Below are 24,218 nucleotides of genomic sequence, written 5' to 3' on the forward strand. Positions count from 1 at the left end.
AAAAATCTGAGCTGCTGATTAATCATACTTGCAGCATCTTGGGAAAGACTGCTACCTGATCAAATTGTGTTCTTATTTTTCCAATGTATTCTCCAGGGAATACACCAGAATTTAATAAGTGTCATCTATGTAAACGTATTTACACAGTATACCCAGTCCTACAATGTTTTTATTCCACCAAGTTAAAATAATGGAGGGGTGTGGGAAGAGATTGGACAAAAATCTTACACCTATGGATGAAGACAGTGGCGGGGGTAAGGCCATGAAGTGGGGTGGGGAATCAGGTGGAGGGGAGCTATGGGGAAAAAAAAAGAGGAATACCTGTAATAATCTGAACAATAAAGATTTACTTAAAAAATAAAAAATAAAAAATATTTGCTTTTATACCCAAAATGCAATTTTTCTCCATGCAACAATTCCCAGTCCTAATTTTGTAGCATTCTAACTTTTGTTTCATAAATGCTCAAAACTGCTTTAAATATTACTAAATATCTACCACACAGCACTGAAGGGTGAGTTAGAGCAGGGATATCACCAAAATTAAAACCTAATAGGGTGTCACAACTCTGAAAATGGTGAAAATCACTAACTTGGAGGTTGATCCCAATCATTTCAGTACTGTAGTAAGACAATATTTTTTAATTTTTAAAAATTTTCTTAAATTAAAATTTCAAAAAATTTAACTATTAATTACTGAAAGCACACACCCACAGCACCAATGGCTATTATCAAATGTGAAACCATATTAAGGTAGAAACCCTTAAAGGGAGTATTATTTTACCTTTTAGTTTTTAGCCTTTTATCCAAAAAAATGGACTTTTGCCCTGAATTCAAAACAACAAAAACAAAACAGAAAGATCCCACCTAAGTGCTAACATAGCAGCAACAAGGTTTAGAATTAGATAGATGTGAGTTTGAACTCTGAACCTCTCAGTAACCTTTAACAATCACCTTTTTCTCAGATCACGGCATTTCCAGAACCAATAAGTAAAAAAAATTATAAATCTTTTCCATTCTGTTACCGAATGCCTCAAAATTGATAGTCCAAGAGTTATCCGATTGCACAGTATGGTTTGATTTCTTTGGTAAATCTTCCAGATGGAAGAGCAAGCCCGCACCCACCAGCTAGCTGTTAGACCTTGGACAAGGCACGGTGCCTCTCGGACCTCGGTTTTCCCACTGGCAAAAGCACCACCCACTCTGTATAGTTGTTGGGCAGAGGCAGATGCTGTGAAAGGACCTTGCATAGTGTCCCGCACATGCTCAATAAATGGAAATTATGCCTGTCTAATTATTTTAATAAGTCTTGATATCACACGTGGCCATCTACTTCTTTAGCCTTTGTAGTCGGGTATGCTTTCCCTCAACAGTTTTCCTCTCTCATGTTCAGAACTGCTTTATATTATATCTCCATTAGTTTTGGTGAGCAATTATTAATAGATAAATGTACTAATGATCCTTAAATCCTTTTTATCTGTGGTTCTTTGTGTATTTTCCTCTCTCCTCTGTTCGCTGCTTTTAACGTTTGGCCATTTTTGTCACATCTATCTTATTAGTAAGTAATTATAATTTTCCTTTAAATTTTTTTTCATAAAGAGAATATTTAAATTATTAAAAGTCAATACTTTTTTTTTTTTTTTTTTAGATATTAGAGTTTCTAGCGCCTATTCATTCAATTTAGCACTGGCTTAGGTAGGGATCTAGAATGCACCTGCTTTCAGTAGTGGCCACTGCTTTCTTTCAGATCTTATCTGCTGTGTATCAAAGAGACTCGGGAAACTGCAACCAGCTTCATGAAGTACCTACAAAGCTAATGTTAAAAAATTAAATCTACTTTATAAAAGGATTAACTTTACCAGAAAACAGGTCTTTGGACTTTTTTCTGAAATTTTCTATCTTTTAGGTTTAGGGCCTATTTCTGAATTCAGATCCTTGGTATTCTTCTATCCCTTCCCTAATTTACACTTTCCTTTTTCCCTTCTTCACAAAAGTTACAAGTTTATTTTTAAAGCAATATAGAAAAACTAATTTTATTATGTCCTGAATATGACAAAAAAGGGTTTGGGAAACAGCCCTGGACAAATTCTTTTGCCATGTATGCTACCCTAATACTTAGTATTATTTCAGCCTCCTAAACATAGATTAATGAATAAGCTAGTAAAACTGTGCTTTATCATCATGTGTATTAAAACAACACCATTTGGATAATGGTTCTGCAGTGTTTGTTCCTTTTTCCTATGAGTCTTAGCTTCCAAAAAATGGGGAAAGCTCTGGTCTGGGGTTCATAACACCACAGTTGAAGATGTAAGTATTCTATTCCTGAACAGGACTGCTGTTCTACTATGTTCCTGTTTTTCAGTCACTAAAAAAAGTTAAGATCTATACTAGCATGAGGAGACTAGGTATGTGACTAGCACTAACTAGTACTATGTCTACCACAGATATTCTTTCCTTCCTCCCTGGCTGCCACAGGAGAAAAGCAGTATTATCTTACAGAGAATAGGTCAGTCTCAGTGAATAGGATCTCTTTTTTAAAATATATTTTTATAGATATCAGAGAGGAAGATAGAGATAGAAACATCAATGATGAGAGAGAATCATTGATGGGCTGCCTCCTGCACATCCCACACTGAGGATTGAGCCTGCAACCCAGGCATGTGCCCTGACTGGGAATCGAACCCTGACCTCCTGGTTCATAGGTTGACACTCAACCACTGAGCCATGCCGGCCAGGCAGTGAATAGGATCTTCAGTCACATATATCTCAGGGAATTCCACGTTCAGAATCTTAAAAATACAACAGCTATTGTTTCTTTTCTTTCTTCTATGTTTTACTATATATGTAACATAACTCTCTAGGTAGAGCAAAGGTTAAAATAAAAATGAGCTAGCTAAAAGAAACAGTCTTATTTACACTTTGCTGTTTCAATGAATGAAAAACAGGCTTCCATGACACACTTCCTTAAATGTAGACCAGAGGCAGAATATAGGAGGGACAGGAAGGTGAGGGGTAGGTGCATTTGTGCCACAGAAATGCTGCGTGGAAAAGTGTCTGTGCTCAGAGGCCCAACAAGGACAGGAGAAATGGGCTCTATGCACAACATGGGCACTGCAGGCCTTCCTGTGCTCAGTGACTGGAGGCGGGAGGAACAGAGATTCGGAATCTGAATAAAATACAGGAGCACTAACAGGGCACTTTCCTATGGGTTGGCTAGAAGAGGAATTTCTGGGTGTTTGGGGGTGGGGTGGGGGAGAAAGCAGTTGCTCCTCAGTCAGCAGGCCTACACTTCCCTAGATCCTGCTGCTACTCAGCTTTTGTTTCTACCCTTGAACCTGGTTTTCTGTCAAATAGAAAGCATCTGGCTACTCCTAACAGACAGTTACAATTTTTGGACTAATTGCCTAGAATGAATGTTCCCTGAGAAGGGTCAATATGAGGTTAAAACCCAGGGACCTTGATATAAAATGAAAGAAAATGGGGGCGTTAAAACTAGAGAAGACCAAAGAAAGACCCTAAATTATGCATCACTGATCCAGAGGAAAAGTTATCTGTTGACAAAAGTTACAGTAAGAATTGCTGGTTATTAGAGTTGCCTAACAAGAAAATATGCCCTTCCCCATCTCCCCCCCCCCCCTGTTTAGTAGTGAGTTCCCCATCACTGACAGTGTTCAATGGGAGGTGGGCATGTACAGTAGGAGACTCCCACATCAGCTTCGAGAATGAATGTTTTTTAAGGCCTACTCCAACCCTTTGAGTAAGCAATGGCTAATTAACCTACTATAAAGTATGAATGGTCTCCCTTCTCTTCTCAGGGATAGTCATGAACCTGACGCGAAGAGCACAGTGATTAATACCAGTGATGGAAACAATGGGGGCGACTGGGTTATCCTCCTAAATGTCTCCTCCCAAACTGGCCGGGAAGGTGAAAGCCTCATGCCAGATTTCTATCCTACAACTGTCCTCTCCCCGCTCCCCTCCACTCTCAAGGCAAAGAGCTCCTTTCCCCTCGAAAGCCACCGAAAAATGAACTCTTTGAACGATGATCTACCCCTATTCTTTTCTTAGCAAAATGGATTTGCATTACCCCATGCATTGGGCTGAGCTGTGAAGTTTGATGGCGCAGCACCGATGATCAGAACCGGGCCCACACTCCTCAAATGTGGGTATTCCATAGGTGGGTACCCAGCACTGTGCAGACAGTGTATGAATAAACACACATCCAACAGCATCGATTTTACTTTAAGATCGGGGGGAATAAACATGCTTAGTATCTGTTTGTGTTGTCTTGTACAATAAAGTCAAACAATACAGAAGAGAATATAAAAGTCACATGCATTTTCACGATTAAATACAAGATTTTAAAGAAAGTGCTTGCTTCCATTGGGGGTATTTATGCCTCTAATTACAAATCCTGAAGGAACGCAGAATTTAATGAGCAAATATTACTCCATGATCTTTAGACAGCAATTCTTGCCTTCTCTCTTTCGTTTTCCTAGATGAAAGTCCAGAGATAAGTCCAGAAAGAAGGACGTTGGTCCCTGGAAATAAACTGTGCTCAAAAATCAGCTGTAGCCGGAACCGGTTTGGCTCAGTGGATAGAGCATCGGCCTGCGGACTGAAGGGTCCCAGGTTCGATTCCGGTCAAGGGCATGTACCTTGGTTGCGGGCACATCCCCAGTGGGGGGTGTGCAGGAGGCAGCTGATCGATGTATCTCTCTCATCGATGTTTCTAGCTATCTATCCTCTCCCTTTCCTCTCTGTAAAAAATCAATAAAATATATTTAAAAAAAAATCAGCTGTAAAATGATTTTGGTTTTGGTTTTGGTCTCTAGGTCATACATAACCTTCCCCTCTTCATGCAACCCCCAAATTCTTCAAGCTTCTCATACAGATATTTAAATGCATGAATTTTCTGATTCTCCCCTGAAAGCATTACAAAACTGTATATACTAGTAAACACAGAGGTGCACATAGCTGCTTTAGAAATCCTTATACTAAAAGCAGGAGAGTAGCTATGAAAACCTTCTACCCCACAGACACATGTAACCATGATCTGGGAGCAGGGCAGGCTACCAAGGGCAAGCCTTAGTTGGGGATAGGTGAGACAGGCAGCTTTCTCTGTGTATAACTTGAGAATGTGAAAAAGCACCCTTCTCTATTATTCAGTTATGGCAGCTGAAGTTTCAGGCACTGGTCCAAGCATTTCCATGCGCTGTCTCATAAAGCAAGGCATCACTGTCCTCAACTTACATGTGGGGAAACCGATTGTCAAGGGTATGAAACATGCCCCAGCCAACTACCTAACTTAAAACTGACTACAATTGGGATTCAAACTCAAGTCTGACTCCAAAGTAATACCATTCCCCGCACCATACCATATGTCTTTTTCCACTATATTCTTCTTCCTCCTTCCAATTTGCGCCCCTCCCCCGACACACACACACTTTAAACAAATCCTTTTCTTATTACAGTAATTACTGGATTGCTTACCATCCATATACAGTTCAATCTGAGGCTTTCACTTCCTATTAGCAATCGTGATGCTGGGGTTAGGGTGTCAAATGTGTGGCTGCTTTGTTCTCACAGAATTGTCTACTGTGCTGGGATTATTTAACTGCTATTAGGGCATAATCGATGCCTGAGCTATCTGTAGGAGGGTCTGACACAAAAGCACCCTGTATCAGTCAAACCAATCTAAGCTCTAGTATTTAGAGCTCTCCTTCCTTAACAGGTGCACGTCTCTGTTCACAGCTGGAACTCTGCTTATTTGTGTGTAGCAGGGCAAGGTTAATAGTCACAAAAGATGTAGCCTAAATCTTCCCTGCAGTAGTACACAACACCCTCCCTATCAATCTGTCCTGGGTAAAATAAAATGGAAAACAAATGATCCAAACTGATTTTTTAAAAGATATTTTTATTGATTTCAGAGAGGAAGGAAAAGGAAGGGGGTGGGGAGAGAAAGAGAGAGAGAGAGAGAGGATCATTGATTGGCTGCCTCCTACACACCCCCCACTGGGGATCAAGCCGGCAACCCAGGCATATGCCCTTGACCAGAAGCGAACCCGGGACCCTTCAGTCCGCAGGCTGATGCTCTGTCCACTGAGCCAAACCGTCTAGGGCCAAATTGATTTTTATTGACAACATCTCTGGATACAGACATAGGCTGTCTTATTCTAAGAAGTACTATATCACCACAAACACCTTTTTCTGTGTTTTTATTTAAATCATTGATTTTTCTCCTCTCTTTTCTCTGAATCCATCAATTTCTAAAATCAACTGTCCATTTTCCTCTTTCACTCCACACTAATAGCTACATTTAACCTCTTTTCACGAAACATCATTGAGATTTGGCCAGTGTGTTCTCTGATGACTAGATTATTCACTCCACACCCCTCATAACTCTGTTTATAATTGTGTAGCCCTATTAGAGTCAGTTTCACTACTCAATCCAGATAGGCACTCAGCCAATATATTGCCAATAGCACTCACTCTTGTGCTAACTTAAAAGACACAGTGCAGCCTGCCAAGTGTCCTTATTTGGCAAGAAGGTCCCTTAGTTCCCAAGATCTTTGACCATCCATTTTTAGATTCAAATCATCATGCTTAATATTTGGCTATTTCTCTCTCTCTCTCTCTCTCTCTCTCTCTCTCTCTCTCTCTCTCTCTCTCTCTCTCTCCCCCTTCCTCCCTTCTTCCCTCCCTCCCTCCCTTCTTCCCTCCCACTCTCCCTCCCTCTCTGCCTCCCTCCCTCTCATTCTCTCTCCCTCTCACTCTATCCATCTCTCCTCCAATGTGTTCTTATGTGTTCCCTAAAAGGATAAGGAAAAAAGATCAACCACCTATTTGTTTTCCTGGACACCACCCCCCCGCCCCGGCCCGTAGTGTCAGATTATGGTCATTTACTCTGGAATTATTAGCACTAAAACTTTTGATTTAAACAATAATATCTTTCAGTAAAAGAAAAGAAAAAGAAAACACCTCCCAAAACAATTCCAAAACAAGTTATCATAGGAACTAAATTGTTTAAGATTAAAATAAACAGTGCACATTGCTCAAAAGACCATTTTTCTCTTTATCTTAATTCCCTCTTTCCAAACAAAACAAATTCATATTCATTTACAATCTCCCAAATCTCTCCCTATTGTAGTAGGAATTGAAAACAAATGCTCTACACATAACCAAAAACCATAATCAAAATGCAGCCGTCATATTTTTTTGAAAATCAAAACCATGAAATTTCACTGTGGAGATGGTCCTACTACAAAGAAGACGTTAACTGTCTTGAATCACTTTTTTATTTTTGTCTTTAAATATGTTGGTAGGTTTGGATCCACTGAATCCTGGACGTTCAATTAAACTGAGTTCAGAAAAGCAAAAAGGCTTTAGGGGTAAAATAAGAATATACTTTACAGTCACCTTAGCTCTAGCATCTTCGAATTAATCCTGTAAGTTGATTTTAATACACTATTATCGCTGAGAGCTGCTTATTGTAGTATCATTTGGAATATGCCACTAAATTGTGTTGCTTTCATTATTAAAGAAACTAACAAAAATAGTAATTAAGTTCTCCATAAATAGTGCTTACGCAAGATCTCGAGGCGCATGAGAAACACACGTTTCCAGCACTCTAACAATGACTGCCCCATTTTTCTTGGGCAGTCCGGTGTCCTCTCGCCAGTTTTGTATTAAAGTTTTTCTGCAAGCTGTCAGGGGCAAGCCAGGCGTGGCGGGGCCTCAGCATTCCCCAGCGGGCCTGGTGCTGTTCTCAGAGCCCACGAACCCGGCACGCCACAGGGTCGGCCAAGGGGTGACCCTCAGCTCGCGTGGAAGGAAAAGAGGGGCACTGGAGGGTGCGGGTGGGCGCAGGCTCCCGCAGGGCAGGAAGCGGCCGCTCTGAGTGGGAGACATCGCGCCCCGCCCGGCGGAAAAGCCCCGCTTCGCGGTCTCCCCTCGCACGCGCAGACTCTGCTGGGAAGTGGCCTGCACCCTGCCCTGATTTGGGAGACTCGAGTTTCGCTTCCCGAGAGGAGAGGTGCCCGGGTCACCCCCTGCGAGGCCTGCGCTCCGGCGCCACCCGATCGGTGCGGGGGGCGACGGCCCGGGAGGCGCCCCACGCCCGCGCCCCGGGCCCAGAAAGCCGGAGGCGCTCCGGGCTGCACCCCGCTCTGCCCCGCGCCAACTTCTGCGTGGGACCGGCCCGAACTTCCCGAGCCGCTCGCGACCCGGCCGCGGCCGAGGTCCGGCGCCGAGTCCAAGGGAGTCCGGGACGCTTGCTCCCGCGGCCGCCGCCCGGGCGGGCTCCGGGTCGGGGAAGGAGGCCCGGTGGGGACCCCGCACGCCGGACAGGCTCCGGCTGGGCCGCGGCCCGGAGCGTCGGGACGACTCGCGAGCGCGCGGGCCTCCGTCGCACCCTCTCCCTCCCTGGCCTCCGCCTGGTCCTTACCTGGCTCCCGGCCGGACGCGAGCAGCAGCCGAGCAGCAGCCGGGGCGCCGAGGCCCCGCGAGCCGAGGGCAGGGGCGGCCACCGGGGGTCGAGACGACGGCGGCCCGTGCGGCTCCCACGCTTCCGCCGGAGTCAGGAGTTGAACATTCCGCCTCTCCTCCCCGCGCCAATGAGACAGACAGTCACAGCAACAGCACCACCTACCTCCGAGCGCGGAACGGCCGGGCCTCCCAGCCCGCGCCGCCAGCCCGGCCGGCGGCAGCTCGGACTCGCCCGCCACCGGGCGTGGGGCGGCGCTCCGGTCTCCAGTGTGCATCCCCAGGGGCGCCCTCCGCCCCAGCGCCCTGGGACCCAGGGGCGCTCAGCCGGGGCACCTGCCACCTGCCCTATCGCCTGTGCCTGTGCCTCTTCTTCCCTTTGTACCTTCACGTCTTTTTAAAGAAGTTACCACCATCTGTCCTGTCAAGTCAGTCCTATCCACAAACAGTACGAAGATGGGAGGTTGCTTCGATCCCTGCAGATCTTCATGATCTAGTTAGGAAGGGGGACAGACCTGTTAAGATATTTCTGTGGAGTTAGGGCTGAAGGCTGCCTCAGTGGAACGCTTAGTAGATACCTACCGAATTTTGAGGAGGGGTCATGGCTCTGTGCCCAGGTTGGTGACTTGAACAAAGCTGAGTTCAGATGAGGACATGAGAGTTCGTGCCAGGTGTCAGCAAGAGGTGGAAATAGATCCTGGGGAGGAAAAGTAACTGTGGATTGGGAAGGATAGTTCTGTGGAGGAAAAGTAAGACGATGTTGCAAAAGTATGGCAACATTACCCAGGGGGTTGAGTTTGGAGTTTATCATCTATGGACACTGGGGAATGTGGAAAGGTAGAATCAAAGGGGTCAAATAGGTCTTTGTCTTTTTATTTTAATGGTGATTTAGAAAAAGAGCAGTCCATGGGGTTGTAGGATGAGTTGTCAGGGCAAAATGGGAAGCAGCGTGAGAGGTCAGTATTGTCACTCCCTGGGAATGGGGCTGTGAGGACTTGAGTAAGAGTGTGCAGAATGGAATTAGAAAAGAAGCAATGGGATTGAGAGACGTGTTTCAGGAAGAGGCCACAGAAATTGGTGACCGACTAGATGTAGAAGAGAGGAAGGAAAGCGTCAGAGATGATGCCAAGATTTTAGACCTGGGTGATGGGCACAACGATGGTGTCATTGACAGAAATAGGGATAGGTGGAGGAGAAGCTGGCTTCCTGTTGGGCTGAGGTCATGGGACGAAAGACAGGTAGAGATGCAGCAGTTGAAATATGAAGCTGAGATACAGAAAAGAGGTCAGGAGGGAAATATTGTAAATCATTCATTTAGTTAGATATGAAAGTGGAGGGATGGAGAAATACAGGTCAAAAAACAGCTTTCTAGTCTGTCATGCAGATTCATTGAATTTCCTCTTTGACGAGAACTTTAGCATGGATGGGTTCTACTTTATTAAGTGAGAAATTAGGATCGATGAAAATTGTCATTCTAAAAAAACTCCCAATCAAATAATTCTAAAAATCATCTAAACCAGCCGTGGGCAAACTACAGCCCGCGTTCGGCTGTTCTATCCGGCCCGTGGAGCTGAAAGAGCGGAGGGTTCTCTTGCTCTCCCCTCCGCTCCTTTACTTTGAATTTATATTAGTTCACACAAACACTCCATCCATGCTTTTGTTCCAGCCCTCCGGTCCAATTTAAGAACCCATTGTGGCCCTCGAGTCAAAAAGTTTGCCCACCCCTGGGTGGGGGGCAATGGTAAGATATGTACACATATAATACCTTAATAAAAATTTGAAAAAAAAAAAAAAGTTTGCCCACCCCTGATAGAGAAAACTAAGGCCCTTTAGCACAGGCCCAGGCATAAGGCAATCCCAGTCATTTTACCTGATCTTCAGAGGCATAACTACATTGTGGTGGAGAGGACATTCGATTGGGGACCAGAGAACCTGGCTCCCGGTCTTAATCCTGGCACTTAGCAGCTGGATACTTTGCTAGGCAGGCCTCGGTTTTCTCCTCTGCAAAACAATAAGGCCCAATTAGATGTTAGCTACAGGTTCCAGCTTTAAAACTATGAATGTATTGCTTTAAATTTGGAGCACATGCCTTAGGAGTCAATATGTTTAGCCACATGACCCTTCCTTCCCATCCATTTTTTTCTTCGTTCTATTTCCCCCTTGTAATTGCCTAAGAGAATAACCAGCAGGAACAGTGAACACTAAAGAGGAGACTCACAGACATGCCTAAATGATCATCTGGTAGACATTCTCTTGTATTCCCAATTGTGTTGCCAGCACCTTGAGGTCATAGCTTATATTTTATTATTTGTGTCCATAGCTGAAGTATATGCATAATTGTGTGATAAGCTGATTGCCTCTAGTATGATTCTTCTTTGGTCAAGTTGCCTCTTTCCTTATGACTGTACTGATCTCTTTAGGCACCAGACCTAATAACTGAAGTCTAGTGCTTATTCCCGTGGCTGACTTTTTCAAACTTTCAAATTTTTTTGGAAGCATAATGGTTAATTTTCACCCATATAGGTTTATAAACGTAAATAGCAAAATAGTCTCTTATCAAGCCTTCTTTTTTCTTTATTTTAGTCTCTATCCTAAAAATAGATGTACTCTCAGGAGTGGGGTGGATTGGGAGTCCTTAGCACCCACTTGTACCCAAGAACACCCTCCAAAATAAACATGCAATGACACTAAAAACAGTGTATTTGCTATGCAAATTTAGCTTAAAGAAAAAGTCTCCTAGCCTCCTCTCATTCATGAGTTCCTCTTAAATAGAAATTCTGGAAGTGCCACCAGCTATCAGTAGATCAGAGAAGTGCAGACATAAATTGTATTAAGGAAAGAAGGAAAGGTAACTTAAAAGGAAAGTTTCCCGTGTAGCCGTTCCTCCCCTTACAGTGATAAGAGCTGTGATGAGAGCTGGTACCCAGAAGCATTCTCCCTAGCCATCTCAGTTCTCCATCTTAGATTATGGATAGTCTGTGTCAGCATCATAGCTAAGCATCAACTACCTTTCATACAAAGTGTGGCGCTTTATCTCCTGCAACACTCCGAATCCCTGGGAAATTAAGGCACACACTCAAACATCCTTTATGATATGTAGCCATTTCCTTAAAATCGCAAATGAAGATCAGGTCATTGTTTGAGCTTAGTTTTCACATCTAACCTGAGGACTCGAGAACGCACAAGAATATGTCGGGTACCAAATTTACTTAGGTGATCTGGGGTATGAAAGGAGCAGTAGGGCAAGAAGAGAAATTGGGGACTTTGGCGAAATTTATTCAACAAACATTTATTGAATGGCAGGCACGCTGGCTGAGTTTGTGATTATAACAGTGACTCAGGCGTGGTCCCTATTATCACAGAGTTTTCAGAGTGCAATGGAAAAGCCAGAAAAGACACAAGCCATTATGCTGTGATGTGCTCTTAAAGAGATAACGATGGGGCCTCACACCAGGGCACCTGACCGTTTTGGGAGGTCAATGAAGGCTTCCAAGACAAAGAATTGCTAAGTCCCTACAAGAAGAATGAAGAAAATTTGCTGGACAAAAAGGAGGGAAAGGTACTATAACAAGAACAACAAGTACAAAGGCCTAATAGCATTGAACAAGTTCAAGGAATAAATCCCTTCAATATCTGAGTAAAGACACTGCCAGGAGCGAATTGTCTCACAGTTGTACTAATATTAATAGCAGTAGCAATAATAATAATGATAATAATAAGAATAATAATTGTGATTGCTAATATTTACTAACTTCTCATATGCCATGCACTGAGCTAAGAGTTTTACACTTGTTGCTGCTCTTCATTATAAACACTCCATTAGATAACACCAATACATATCGTGTGTCTTCACTAGTCATTCTTTTTGCTTCAATGTAGTTTTTTTGTTTTGTTTTGTTCTGTTAACTGATATTCCTGGTCTCTATGTTTTCTTAATTTTGCTTGCCTCCAAAATGTCTACAACTAAGCAATGTAGTTCCTCTGGTCTGCCTAGAGAGAGGATAGTGGAGCAAAGCAATGACTGCTTCCCAGCAGCGGGCCCAGGCCCCCTTAAGAGTGAATTAACTAGTTTATTATAATCAGAACTAGAGGCCAGTGCATGAATTCATGCATGGGTGGAGTCCCTTGGCCTGGCCAGCATCAGGCCGATCAGGGCCATCTCGCCCAGTCGTCTCCTCCCTGCAGGAGGTTGGCCGGCTGCGGGGAGGGACCGCAGGAGGTTGGCCAGCCACGGGAGGTTGCCTGTGGGAGTGCACTGACCACCAGGGGGCAGCTCCTGCATTGAGCATCTGCCCCCTGGTGGTCAGTGCATGTCATAGCAACCGGTCAACCGGTCGTTCGGTCGACCGGTCATAATGGTCACTTAGGCTTTTATATATATATATATATATATATATAGAATTTGATCAGGATTTATATATATATATATATATATATATATATATATATATAAATATATATATATATATATATATATATATATATATATATATATATATAAATCCTGATCAAATTCTAGTCACTTTTGCAGCCATACTTCTTTTGTATTATTTTTTTCTCAAGTTGAACTTTTTCCAATGAATATTTTTATAAGTTTTTATTTGCTTTTTTTTTTGGCCACCATTGGTTTTCTCCTAACTTTTAGGTTCTTTTGTATTAAGCCCCTGTCTTTGTTGTTCTTTGCCACACCTTCCAATTTAGTATCATTTGCAAATTTCATTAACATGTTATTTACTCCCTCTTCCAGATCATTAATAAATGCTATTTCTTATGTATGAAATTTTGTGATCGAATAGATTTAATTTGCTGTTGTAATTTCAATGCATGTTTTCTAAAGATACAATGCAGTTAAGAATGGTCTTAACATAGGCTTAAATCCATACCCAGTTTATAGTTATTTTCCTATCATGCCATCTATTTGTGTTCTCTAATCAGCACTGTTGTGAGCTTCATTGAAGCAATAATCTATTGATTTTCTTTTCCCTCTTTTTCAATACAGTCATCATCTTGGCTTTAAATGCACAGCAATAGCAGAGTTAGAACTATTGTTATATTCTAATCCATAGCTATTTATAAAATGAAATTAAGTCTTTTTTTTCTCAGTGGATATTCTTGCACTGACATAAGAAATATTCTACATTAAAAAATATTTTATAATAAAATATTTTATTTTTCTATGCATGGTCTCAATGTTTTAAATAGAACTAGATCTTTTTAATATTTATGTTAAATAAATTATATATATATTAGGGGTGTGTATGTATTTTCTTTTCTAATAAATCTGCTCACGGACTCCCTGACTCCTAGAGAATCCGAGGTGACTTTGTTTTTAATAATAGACTTGTACATGCCACCCTCAAGTCAGAGAGTGAGGCTCATTAAGCCTTTGCTTCACTTGATGTCACACATCATCTTACTTATTGGGCCTCTATAGAGCCAGTTTTCAGTTTTAGTGAAATGAGGCTCCCTACATGCCATGTATTTCAGTGCTTATGTTCCCATATTGCAATTTTAAATCATTATGCATGAGGTGAGTCTTCATGTTTCTACATAATATTTCCAGGAACTATTTTCTTTCCCCTCGCCAATAATACCTCTCTCCCCCCTCCCCCAAATTGTTAACTGAGGATAAGCCCATGGTAATCTTTTCTTTTCCACACTGAAAATTTTATATAACCTCTAAATCTCAGTTTCTGAATCTGTGAGTTGTCCCTCATAACTTACCTATCCATCTCAGAGGTTTGTGGTCAACTTCAAGTGAGATAATTTGTGTAAAAGTGTTTTATAAGTGATATAAAAGCAAATAACAGGTATTGTTTTTATTGAAACATAGTAAAGGCAAATACAGAATATTGTTTTCATTGAGAAATAAAACCTGTATTTCCAGAAGATTTTCTATGTTGAACTTTCAGCAAATGTCCATTTTTATGGCGAAAGACATGCTATCCTTTCAGAATTGGCTTTCAATGCAATTGAGTGCTATATCTAAGATTTGAAAATATCTGCATTTTAGAATTTCTCTAACTAAACAACAAACAATTTCATATTCTATATTCATAAATAACTCCACAGTAGACCTCTGAGTTAAAAAAATAAGAAAAAACCCTACACCAAACAAGTAATATTCATTTCCTTATGGAAAACTCTTTTTCATTCTTTTTTCTTACTTTTGAAGTTTTAAAGAGCTGAACTTTGTCCAAAAACATCAATTGGGTTATTTATTAATTTATTTTTTCATCCAGGGCAACTGGTCTTATGTAAATTTTTGGAAATTCTATGAGAGCTGATTCTTGAAAAGGACACTTTACTGTTTCCTCTTCTCACTAATTCATCCTCCTGACACATTCCTTTCTTCATTACCAACCACGCTTAATGATACATTTCTATATCATTCCCTACTTTGAACTTTTTCTTTAGAAATGGTCTTAATCTCTAAAAATGATGTAGTAGGTTTTTTTTTTCTCTCTCCTTGGGGACTGAAAAATCAAACACTCATAGGTGCATGAGAGGAAGTATTTCAATGGAAGGAGTGTACTATTACAGTGATATACACATAGTACATGGTAGAAAGTTGCTATGAACTGAGTCATGGCCCCCTAAAATTCATTGGCTCTCTACGCCAATGTGACTGCATGTGGAGGTAGGGCTTTGAGGAGGTAATTACGATTAAATTAGGTCATAAGGGTGGGGTTCTTTTCTTATAGCACTGGTCCTTCTCTCAGACTTCCAGGCTCCAGAACTGTGAGAAAATACATTTTTGTTGTTAAGCCACCCGGTCTATGCTATTTTGTTATGGCAGCCTGAACTGACAAATACAGAAGTACTTCAAAGGAAGAAATGTTCTATCAGAGTGAAATAGAGACTAGAGATAATCATCTAGCATGTTTACATCACTATAATCCCCTCCGCCCAAACACATAGCATACAAATTCATTTTTGCTCAATTATTTAAATGTCTTTATCAAAATTATCCTTACCACCAGATATCAGGAAAAAGTAAAAGCGTTGAAATAGCTAGATAATGGTCTTAGTGTTTCAATTCATTAATATAAAGCAAACCTTGCCAAATTTTCGTGGTAGATATTTCAAAATAATTGTAAGTCAGATTTGCAAAATCCTACTGAATTATTTCAGTTGAGTAATAAAAATTCGACCTTACTTAGCCAACCTTGGCCTGTCTAGACAACCAGTTTATCTGGATCATTTTGCCATGCAAGTTAATTGCATAAACCTCTCTAACAAGTTTCAATGGGTTAGATTACACAGCTTGATATCTATGACCAACATCACCAACCTCTGAGGAAGCTGCATTCGATATTTCTCTAAATAGATGTCTTCCAGATTTTTCTGGTCTTGAAAGATCTGGATGCAACAAGTTTTAGTGTTGCTATCTGTTATAGAATGAAGCTCGTAGGTATTCTTGAAGTTCTAGGACTGATTTACCAGTCCTATCTCCCAATGTGTATGTAAGATGGCAACCAACTCAAGCTCTCACCCTTTCCCAGGCTTTTAGGCAAGTCACTTAATAAGTTGATGGGTCCCTAGGGTCAAATGTTAATGAGGACTTTAAAATGTCCAAAACTCAAAGATCAAAGCTTTCAATGCAATATAGCATAGGGACTAAGAACATGAGCTTTGGAAGTAGATAGACCTGGTGCTTATGAGCTGTGTGACCTTGGGTATTTTACTCAGCTTCTCTGAGCCTGTTTCTTCATCTGTAAAATGGAGATCATAATAGAATTTTTGTTTGTATTAAATAAGTTAATGTATAGTGTTTAAATCAAGACCTGGCTCAGAGTTAGTGTTTAGTAATGCTACATATTATTATTGTTACTATTGGTCATATTTCATATGCTAAATATTTGATATTATTATTATTATTATTCAGTTAACTGAATTAGTTCTGTTTCTTCTGGAGTCAGTTTTTCACCTTATTTTCCTCATGGTACTAATTTTCTCAGATATTTCTGGTGAACAATAGTTATTGTTTAGATTTAAGAATGAAGAATTATGCTGACTATTTTGATGGGCTGTCATGGACTTTCTCTGCTGTTGGGAAGTAGACCTTTCTCCTATAGGACACTTCCCTGAATAGGAAGACCCAATGGGAACCTTGAGTACAAGGGGAGACAAGCTGACTGGCAGGCTTGCTTTAGGATGCAGTTAGCTCAAATACATATTTTATGGTTGACTTGGCCATCACAGTAGAATTAGTGCTCTCATGCTTTGGACTTTTTCTTTTTCTTTTTTTGGAACTTATAACCTTACATGGCTAATGAAATATGAGCGATAATGCAGGAGATGACCCAAAAATGTACCCAGGAAGAGTAGCCCAATGGATAGTTAAATTAAAGTTTGCTACAACTTGAGAGACCAGTTATCAGAAAAGGTAAAGATCAGGAACCAATTAGGAATTGGTAGAAGTCCTTTGACATTATGAAGGGCATTAAAAATATCACTATAGCCTCTGAGGATTTGTCAATAATAGCAGGGGAAAAACTCTCCCCTAAATTTTCTGTGACTTCGGGGATTTAAGAGAAAGGAAGAGTGATGTCAGTGTGTGTTCTGGGAATTCATCTGCACATAGAAAGGTGATGGCTGGGTTAGGCTCCTATTTCCGCAAATGCTCCCCCATGCTGAAAGTGTGCTCAGCCACAGCAGAATTGAGGAAGGCTTTGACGTGTCAGTCTTTCCTTTTTTCTTTCCTCACTAGTCTCTGAAGCAAAAAGTAAGAGAGAGATTTACTTTCCCTGATGTGACTCATGTACCCATCCCACCCATAGGAGGCAGAAGGAGCTGTAGCCAGATTTGGTTTCAAATAAGACTATGTTTTCTATGCTCTGTCATAACAATATTTACTTTTTTTTTTTTTTTTTTTGGTCATTTATACTCCCCTTCTAAAGAGAATGATCCTGGTAACAGGATGGTTTTCTGTTTGCTCAGGACAAACAATATCTTTAGCCATAGGCAGACTGGAGATTTTCAAGTTGGGAGGTAGAGCTATGAAAAAATTAAGCTGATTTGGATAAACAAGAAAATAAGAAAACCTCAAGGGTGATCTGTAAAGTGGAGCGATTTGGAGAATTGGGAATAGAAAGAGGAGACCTTATGATTGGCAGCAAAGAAGAGAGATTTGGAAGACAAGGTATGTCCAAAGAGGGTTTTCTAAAGGAGTATGTGAGGTTCCATAATGAAGCCCCTTATTCATCATTTCTCAAAATGCTGAGTACATCTACATAATTCAATAATGCTCTGATTTCGGTGGAGTCAATTTTAAATGAAATAACGCATAGAGAATAATATGAAAGCAACCACGCAGCTTAAGAGATAAAGCATTCCAAAGACAATGGGAACCCTTCCTGAATATGAGTGGATTCTTTGTGATGAGTGCAGAACAATGTTACATCCTGTAATAGTGAAGACTTCCCATGGCATAGGTATGATATATAGAATATTTATGAAGGGATACACACACACCCCACTTGTATTTTAAAAACAAAACTTTGAAAATACACCCAAATCTCTTATCTAAACATCACTGAGAATATTTTGGTGAAATTAATCTAAAACGTAGGTTCCTGAACTTTTTTCTGTTATGTTTTATTGTGGCATTAAAAGCTTGAATAATCAGTGCTCTGGGGGACAGAAAGAGAGACAGACAAGGGTAGCCTCATACTTAACAACATGTTTTAGAATTAGATGTACTCAGGTTGGAACCCCAACGCTGCTACAATCTAAGCATGTGACCTTGAGCAACATAATTTCTCTAGTTGTTTCCTCATCAGTAAATAGTGAGACTATTCATCTCTGAGGTATTTAGAATAAATACTGTGTATTTGTATTGGGCACATAGTAGGTGTTCAATAAATGGTAGGTGACATGACAGGTGAAAAGCATTGATGATAAACCAAAATATCCCAGATAATTCTCTTCCTAAGTCAACATTCAGAAAACTTTGTATTTAAAACACTGTATTCCTTAGTGACCTTGTTTTTCTTCCAATTTTAAATAGAAGTACAACATTTCCTCTTTTCCCCCCTAGCAGTCATCTTCTCTTTATGCTCAAAAGATTTCCATGCCCTGTGTTAACATCTTTATTCAGTTGCTTCAAAGATTTTTTTTCTAATGCATAAGTGAACTCTGCACATTAAGCCTATAGTACAATTGCATATCTCACTTATTCCCATAATCCCCCACCTGCAACTGTTTCAATGTTGACTTAGTGTTATTCATTTGCTTGTGTTGTTATTGAAAACGGATTCTTAATTAAAATGGCCCAACGTCACCTGGTTCACATGGAGTGCCACAGGCAATAATCCCTAATTTAATACAAACTTTGACTCATACCTTCATTTTAATTTCTGAAGCCAGAGGTATAAATGGATTTTATAATGGCCTGTGAGCATCGGGTGAGAGGAGATTAGAGCTGGTAATGAAGAGGAATCTCATAACAGTGCGTACTGGTTTCTAGGCTCTGCCGACTGCGCGTGTAAATGAGCACCCAGGTTAAGTGAAAAACCTAACTTTTAGTGAGACCTGTGGATGTATGACTTGTGTCACACTTTGGTTTAATTTCTGATCTATTTTTTCACATGTGAACATTTTATTTGTTGGTAAGAAGCATGAGTCTTTTATTCTATTTTTACTTCTCTCTTTCATTCAGTAACTTGAAATGTTTTCTTTTTCACTGTAAATAACTTTTATTTATTTTTTTAAAATATATTTTATTGATTTTTTACAGAGAGGAAGGGAGAGAGATAGTCAGAAACATCGATGAGAGAGAAACATCGATTCAGCTGCCTCCTGCATACTCCCTACTGGGGATGTGTCCGCAACCAAGGCACATGCCCTTGACTGGAATCGAACCCGGGACCCTTCAGTTCGCAGGCCGACACTCTATCCACTGAGCCAAACCGGTTAGGGCTGTAAATAACTTTTAAATTGGGTCTCAACAAGATAATGGTATTCTGTTTCAGTTACTGCAGCAAAAACTTTGCAAAATTGGTGTAAGTTTGGGGAGGAAAGGATGAGGGTAAAGGACAGGCCTCTTGAACTGCTCCTTCATCCCGAATAAATTTCAATGATTCAAATCCGCCATGTAAGTTTCTTTCCTTCTCCATCCTTTCGTAATTGGTTTGGCCAGAGACTCTCAGGCATCTTTGAATGTTCTAATGTACTCTTTACTGTGGCCTCGCAAAGAAGATATTGTTATCTCTGGCTCACCAAGCACTCGGTATGCTCGGCACCTTAACTCATTGAATCCTCACACAGCCTTGGGGATGGAGGTATTGGGATTCCCATCAGCAGATGTGTTAATGGAAGCTCAGAGGTGAAGTACACTGGCCAGTGTTCACAGCTGAGGGCTACCACACACATTGGTGCAGGCTGTGTACCACTTTGCACACACATGAGGAAGCCGGGTTGAGGGGAAGCTCTCCAGGGAGGCAGTGCCAGCTGGAGAGAAGGCAGCCTTTTTCCTAACACACATGAAGGTGTTGTATAGACTGGGGTGTCCCTGATCAAGTCCTACCTAGATCTGTCTGATCTTAAAGCTCATTATCTTTCTGCTAATCCATGTTACTTCCTCAAGTGCTACTCGATTCACCCTGGAGAAGCATTTCAAACACCTGGTAACACCAGGGACCCCCAACTCTCCCTAAACAAGAGCAGCGTACCTTACCGTCACTCACATTTTGTGCTACTGTCACTCTTAGACTGTTTGCAAAAGTGGCAGTACGTTTCCTTTCCCTGAATACATAGTCTTGGTCATGTGACGCGGAAGCTCTGCACATCCAGAGACAGAATGATTTCTCCACCCTTTGCATCTTGGCTGGCCTCTGGACCCACTTAGGCCACAGAGTGCTGCCGACATGATGGCACACCTGCTCTGAGCCTGGGCCTCACGAGCTCTTGCTTATCCGCTCGCTCCCTGTGAAACCTGCACAGCCCACAAGTGAGGAAGCCCGAGCTAGCTGCTGGGAGATGGAAGACATGTGGAGCAGAGATGACCCATTCCACCCTCACCCTGCTGACTGCAGATACACGACTGAGCCCGGCCCTGATCCACCAAGGCTGGCCCCGATTAGCAGCATCATTGTCTGTGCTAACTTGGAGGGTGTTTTTGGATGGGATTCACATTTAAATTAGTGAAGTTTGGGTGAGCAGATTGCCCTATGTAACTGGGGGGGCTTCATCAAATCAGTTGAGAACATGAATAGAACAAAAAGACAGACTTCCTCAAGCAGAATGGGATTCTCCAGCAGACGTATTTGGACTTCATCTGCACCGTCTACTTTCCTGGGTCTCCACTGCAGATTTGGGGTTTTTCAGCCTCTATAAATAACACATATATATTCCATAGGGCTGTTTGTTTAACACACACAGCCACTGACACACTTACTGGTATGGTTTATCCAACCATCTCTTTCTGCATCCTTCTCAAGCGGCTGCTGCTTGACAGGTGCAGAACCTGTCTATCCCCAGTGCTGCTGTGTCTACTCACCTTGAGCCCTTCTCCTTACTGGGGAGACTGAACCATTAGCATCTGTCCCTCTGCCCTCAAATTTTAGGACTCCCGCTAGACCATCACTTCTCCATTCCTGCCAGGTCCATGTTGTTATCACGCCGGAGACTTGCCACATGCCTCCAGGTAAGTGGATGGACACCTCCTGAGGATCTTCCAATCAATCCACTTTTCTTCTCGGGTGCCGCAAAAACCCGTTTTAAAGACTTTTATGCCAACTTTTGCTCCGATTATTCTCTTGTGCTGGTCCTCCTGTTGTAGAATCCCACTCCTCTTGACTCTCACTGCCTGGGGAGAGTGTGAACCCTTCCTGCAGGTGCTGGGGGAAGGAGACTCTTGCGAACTGGGTGGCTCTCACATATCCTGGCCCCAGTCTCTCTTTATTCCTCAAGTCTGTAGGTGCTCCCGTGTCAGCAGCCACGAGCCTGTGCTCACTTCCCTTTATAGCACAGCTTTGGCCCCAATCTTTCCAAATTTAAATTGCTCAAGAACAAAAGACCCTGGCTTCCTGTTGCATCATCCCTGACCTCCCCTAACTGCCGGATAAGCACAGGCAAAGGAGCCGAAGCAAGGCAAGGCAGGCACTTTCCCATTCCCACGCCACTGTTCTCTTGGGATTAGTAACATTTCCTCCAGTTCTCCCGTCTGCGAGTCTCCGGCAGAAGGCAACAGTAGTGTGATACCCACAGAGCAGCAAGGACAGACCAAGATCCTGGGGCTGTGACTGCCTGGTGAGCTATCATGACTTGTAAGAGGGCACAGTGACAGAAGAAAACTTTCTGCTCCATGCTTGAACTTCTACACTCTGAGCCTGGGCCCCTAGTTGCTGCTTTCCCCAGCAGCCATGCCATACATTGGCACCCTGTCTCCAAGGAGACAGGTAAGCATGGTCTATGTCATATGTAGCCCATAAAATGGTGCAGCAACTGGGAAAGTCAGTATGGCAGTCCCTCCAAAAATCAGACATAGAATTACCATAAGATTTGACAATTCCACTTCTAGGTACATATCCAAAGAATTGAAAGCTGGGACTTGAATAGGTATCTGTACACCCATGTTTATAGCACCATCATTCACAATGCCAAAGGTGGAAACAAATTAAGTAATGGATGAACAGATAAACAAAAATGTGGTATATGCATGAAAGCAATGTATTTCCAGCTTAAAAAGGAAAAAAATTCTGACACACGCTACAATGTGGATAAACCTTAAAAGTATTATGAGCGCCGAACCCAGTTTGGCTCAGTGGATAGGGCGTCAGCCTGCGGACTGAAAGGTCCCGGGTTCGATTCCGGTCAAGGGCACGTACCTTGGTTGTGGGCACATCCCCAGTGGGAGGTGTGCAGGAGGCAGCTGATCGATGTTTCTCTTCTCATCAATGTTTCTAACTCTCTATCCCTCTCCTTTCCTCTCTGTAAAAATCAATAAAATATATTAAAAAAAAAAAGTATTATGAGCCCTGGCCAGTGTGCTCAGTGGTTAGAGTGTCAGCCTGGGGACCAATGGGTCACAGATTCAATTCCCATTCATGTGCACCTATCTCCATTGCATGTGCCTCAGCCCAGTTGGGGCGTGTGCAGGAGGCAACCAGTGATGTGTCTCTCTCATGTTGATGTTTTTTTCTCTATCCCCCTTCCTCCCTTCCTTCCACTCTCTCTAGAAATCAATAGAAAAATAATCTTCAGATGAAGATTAAAAAACACACACCAAACAAACAAAGTGAAATAAAGGGACAAATATTGTAAGATACCACTTATATGAGGTAATCTCTAAATTCTAGAGATAGAAAGAATTGTGCTTCCCAGGGGCTGGGGGAAGCGGAAGTGGGAGACATTGTGTAACAGGGTGTTGAAAAATTGTGGAAAGGGAGAGTGGTGATGATTGCACAACGGTGTGATTACACTTTATGCCACTGAGTTATATACTCAAAGAATGGTTAAAATGGTCAATATTAAGTTAAGCATATTTTACTATAACAAAAGTAAGTTTAAAGTGGCACAGCATGGACTAAGTCAGGAGGAGAGATGGTGTTTGATTCTATGTGAGAATCTGGATCCACCACTTTCAGTATTTTAATATGTTTTTTAACAGTTGCCACTATCCACAATTTTCTCTGTCCGACCTTTCAGCCTGCACAATAAAGGAATTAAGGAATTAGGGATGACACCATGAGTCATCTGCTGGGTGGTGTCATAAAGCAGTGGCCTTCGTAGGAATGGATGGTGCAGCATGGGGAACAGAGTCAGTTGTATCGTGTGAACTATAAACAGTGACAGAGGGCTACTAGACTTATGGTGATGATCACTTTGTAAGGTATATAAAAGTGTTGAATCACTATGGTGTAGCCCTGAAACTAATAAAACATTGTATGGCAACTATAATGAAAAGTAAACATTTTTAAATGCACCATTTAAAAAAAGCAGAAAAACAAAACAAAAATAAAGCAATGACCTTGCCCTCCAAGGGCCACCATTATGAATGCAAACCCCTGCCCCCAGCACCGGCTCTAGGGGAAAAGAGGAAGCTCCTTAAAAAGGTCTGCAAGATGTTGCCTGCTCTGAGCCAGGCTTCGGTCTCCAGCACAGCTTGGAGCATGCTCACCCAGCTCGCTCTGCTCTGCCACCGTGAACTTCCCATCCTTCACACTGTCAAGGTTATTTCCTCTTAGAACATATTCTCCTCCGCCCTCTGCTGAGTTAGCATTTTCATCCTTCAGAGTTCAGGTCAAATGTCACTTCCACAGGAAACATTTCCTCACCTCAGATCAGCTTAAATCCCCTGGTTACATATTGTTGCAACACCATATCCTTCCTTGGAAATGTTTTTATATTTTTTTGTTTGATATTTGATTCATCTTCTGTCTCTTTCATAGGATGATAAGCTCCAGAAGAACAGGGACCCTCTAGTTTTTCTCACCATTGAATCATGAGCTCAAAGAAGATCTGGCATTCAGTATGCTCCTTAACCAGTATTTGCTAATGAATGAATGAATGAATGAATGAATGAACAGAAAGATAACAAACAATAATTAAGTTAAAGGTTCTTCTCCTTTATAAGGCAGGGGATGCTGTGACAGGCTCATCTAACAGCACCCTCTTCTCCATGTAGGATAAATAGAGAAAATTAAGATAATTCTGAAAAGAAAAAACATTTTTAGATTAATAGTAAAAAAATAAGAAGCTATTGAAAGTAAGGGTTCATTTTTACCTTACTG

The 24,218-nt window shown here is 41.7% G+C and overlaps 1 protein-coding gene across 2 annotated transcripts in view; it reads right to left on the minus strand.

Moving 5' to 3' along the window:
* The window catches only part of MAP3K20 (mitogen-activated protein kinase kinase kinase 20), a 145,913-nt gene extending 137,150 nt beyond the window's left edge, over window positions 1-8,763 (minus strand). Inside the window, exon 1 of one of the 2 annotated variants that reach the window (XM_080668455.1) lies at window positions 8,444-8,728. The gene's annotated coding sequence lies outside the window, so the exon portion shown is untranslated. Of the gene's footprint in view, window positions 1-8,443 lie in introns of both variants that reach the window. The other variant, XM_080668456.1, reaches the window with a different exon arrangement.
* Between the last annotated feature and the right edge of the window lie 15,455 nt (window positions 8,764-24,218).

The sequence above is a fragment of the Plecotus auritus genome (genome assembly GCF_963455305.1).
Source record: "Plecotus auritus genome assembly, chromosome: 5".
NCBI lineage: Eukaryota > Metazoa > Chordata > Mammalia > Chiroptera > Vespertilionidae > Plecotus > Plecotus auritus.